Consider the following 4,012-nt stretch of genomic DNA (forward strand, 5'->3'; position numbering starts at 1 on the left):
ATAGATTATACATGTGTATTCATGCAAAATGTTTCCATATTAGCCATGTTACAAAAGAAAACCAGACCTCATTATTTCAGAATTCTTTATGAAGTCTTGCTCACTTCAAAACACACATGCGTACACACACACACACACACACACACACACACACACACACACACACCCTTCTTCCCAATCCCCCAATTAGAAGGAAATTGGAAAAACAAAGGAAGAACACAATAGACCCTAGAGAAATAAGATGGAGATGGTGAGAACATGGTGAGTCAAGGGAATAGAGTGAATTTCTTTTTCTTTGCAAAAATGCAGTAAAATAAGGCAAGATGGAAAGAACAGATTCATAATACTGTATCTTTCATGACAATCACATCATTCACTTCAGACCTCATCACTACCATTCTGCCCCATGCCCCATCCCACACAGATCCAGCATTAATGGTCTCATCTTGGTAAAAAACACCCACCATTCCCAAGTGAAATATTCCAACAGAGATCCAGGTTAGTTATAGACTGTATTGGAAGAGAAGAAAGTAAAATGGGCAGCAATCCTTTTCAGTTTTCATTTTTCTTACTCTTTGGACCCTCTCCTCTCTTGATGACCAAAGTCAGTGTCTAGAATAAAGTAGAGTAGGCTCTCCCTTACCAGAGTTCTTCAAGCTAGGGGCTGTTTATTAAGGGTGCGGTACAGAGGATTCTTGCCCATGTACAGGCCAGACTAGTTAGATTCTGGGTGTCCATTCCAACCACGAGAATCTATGATTGTAACTCTATGGATCACTTTGGAAACCATGAACCTGAATGACATGCATATGATTTACTAATGGTTCACAAAAACAATGGGAAGGAGGAAACATGAAACAGTAAGGGGAATAGTAGACCAAAAGTCCAGAGTCCAGGATTCTTATCTCAACATTTCCCCTAACTAGCTGCGGTAACCCTAGGTTAGGCACTTCTTTCTAAGCCTCAATTTCCCCAGTCTCTCAGGAAGTAGGTTACATTAGAGACATTCAATCTACAAGGTCCTTCTTACTTTTGATGATTCTAATATAGTCCATTGGGCAATGGATCTGACATGATAAGATCTGGCCTTGTAAGACTCCTTGTTTGGCTATTTGCCACTTTTGTGACCCTAGACCCTCTCTGAGATCCCTTTCCTTATCTTTATTTAAAATGGGGATTATAATGCCTGAAACACTTATCTGTCAGGGTTACTGTGACGATCAAAGGAGAATGTTTATCAAGTACTTTCCAAATGTTAAATTGCTACATGAATATCAACCATTGTGATTCTCATCAGTGAACAAAACCACAGTGTGTCCATTGTTTAATATTTATGGACTGCATGCCACCAACTGGGTGCTCTTCAGAAAGTGCCAAGAGTATATTCTCTAAAAACCTACTGTCTAGGGAAAGGGAAGAGAATTAGCATTTATATAACATCTACTACAAGCCAGGCACTGTGCTAAGCACTTTCCAAATATCTCATTTGATCTTCAGAACAACCCTTCAAGGTAGAGGCTATTATTATACCCATTTTGAGGGTTGAGTAAACTGAGGCAAACAGCGTTAAGTGGCTTGCTCAGGGTCACACAGTTAGTGTCTAAGGTTTTTCTGACTCCAAGTCCAGCCCTCTGTGCCCCATGGCACCCCCTAGCTGCCTCATAAAGAAAAGATGTTGAGAGGAAAACATTTTGTAAATCTGAAAACATTATGAAATGCTACAGAATACAAAATAAAGTATGGGATTCCAGGATAGGTGAAAACAAGGCACTATGAGGGCTCAAAGGCAGGTGGCTTCATTTTGACCCCTGTCATTAGCTGTAGTTTTGACTATATACCCTCAAAAAGCAAAATCTAGGTCTGTAGAACTCTTTCTGTCCTGTGCTATACTTACCATGTCAAGTAAACAGTCACTCAAACAATGTTTTTAAATGGTGTTGATAAAGTGCCTTGATCATGAATGTGTTGCTAGTATTGTTACTCTCTTTGCAAAATTATCTTGCACTAGTCAAAATCCTATCACTCAATCTGTAGATGCTTAATGGAAAGTCTTCCTTAATTGGGGAGCATGAGAAGAAGAATGTGCAAACATGAAGAAAGGGATGGCAAGAAATGGGCATTAGATTCTTATTTGAAATATAACAAAGAGGGTTGGAACACAGACATACAAATGGTTTGGTGTAGAAATAAATCAAGTTCAACAGGAAAACAAGTAGGAATAGGGAGGTATGATTAAGAGCTGGAGGATAATAACAGAAAGGAAATGGTCACTGGAAAAACAAACTTCCTGGTGCTGAAGGTGGAGGTGTCAACCTGGTGCTGAAGGTGGAGGTGTCAGAGAAAGAGGAAGGGGAGAGGGAGAAGAAAAGGAATGGATAGAAATTTGAGAAGCAAAGGGGTAGAACGAGCTTCCCTTTGGGAAGTCTGCCTAGATACTACCTCCTCGGTCATGTAAAAGATTTCAGAGTTAGACTTCGCTCAGTTTTGCTCTTCCTTCTATTCTATACTGCCTAATGAGGAAAGATCTATTTTTCACTTCTTTCTGCTTTATACAACTCATCGTATGTAATGTACTATATACCTTTAAAGCACAATATGTTGTTGTTCAGTCGTGTCCAACTCTTTGTGACCTCATTTGGGGTTTCTTGGCAAAGATACTAGAATGGTTTGCCATTTCCTTCTCCAGCAAAGCACTATATAAATATGAATTATTATTATTGATATCTCATTCTCATTTTTATCAGCTTCCATGTTATTGTTATTATCATCATCATCTAGTTTCTGCCAATGTCAACAAATACATTCAAATAAATAAAGGCAGTAGTATATGTAGTCAGGATTTCAGTTTATGGAAAATTACGTAAGATTCAGACACTAGATTCCTGGCAAAAGATACCTCTCAGCAGAAGGATGGTAGACTTCAGGCACTAAATGAGGCATGTGTTATTAGACATGACCAATGTGTTGATAAATTTTATTGAATTGTATTTCTTCATTACAAAGGAATATTCCCTTTAGAGGAGGCGTATTGGGAAATCACTTTGATGTAAAAATCAATTTTTTTAAAAAAACAGATCAAGTCAAGTAACCAGAAAGATGGCAGACTTGTCATTTTATCCAAATCTTTACAACCCTCTAGTATCACAAAAAAAGAATTATGTATCAGATGTAAAGTAATTATACCTACCTCCATAGAAGAGAACAGAATTTCCAATGAGGTAAGAAACCTTTAATGAATTAATACTGACAGTGAAATCAATGTTTTTAAAAATCATCAATTTGTGACATAATATAAAATAAAGATTGTCATATGACCAGTAAAATGGTGGATTAGTCATTTTCCCCAAACCTTTTCAACCCTTCAATCTCCCCACCCCAAAGGAATTACATACCAGATATATACTAATTACAGCTAAATCCACAGAAGAATCCCCAAGCAGAATCCCTGATGAAGTAGAATCCTTTATGAATTAATACTGCCAATAGTGTAGTGTAATAGGTGAAAAATGACTCTAGAGGCAAAAGACCTTGGTTCAAAGCTTTCCTCCAACATTCACCACTTGGGCAAGTCACTTGATTCTCTGGGCCTTAGCAAAATGAGAGGATTGGAGAAGATGACCTCTGGGTCCCTTCCATCTCTAAACCTTGGTCCTATTATAATATTGAGTGCACATTCAGTACCCTTTCTCCAAGAATAAGAAACTAGGCTCATGCAGGACCCAGCCCTATAGTAGACCCAACCCTGCTGTTACATTGAATATCCTATCCCATAAGAAGTAGCAGACACTGACTGCCAAGCTATATGAAGGAAAAAAAGTAGACAGCAGTAGGAAGAATCAAGACAGATGACAACTTGGAGAGCTACAAAAGCGCTCAAGGAAATGGAATCCAGCCCCAGTTGGTATTAGTCCTGTCCCTGCAGAAGTTACTCAGAGAAACCTTATAACTTTGTCTTGAGGGTTCTGCCCATCAGTAAAGGAAAAGAGATCAAAACATTAGTGATTGGGGAATT

This window comes from Vombatus ursinus, unplaced genomic scaffold, assembly GCF_900497805.2.
Source record: "Vombatus ursinus unplaced genomic scaffold, bare-nosed wombat genome assembly UNPS02011431.1, whole genome shotgun sequence".
Taxonomy (NCBI): Eukaryota; Metazoa; Chordata; class Mammalia; order Diprotodontia; family Vombatidae; genus Vombatus; species Vombatus ursinus.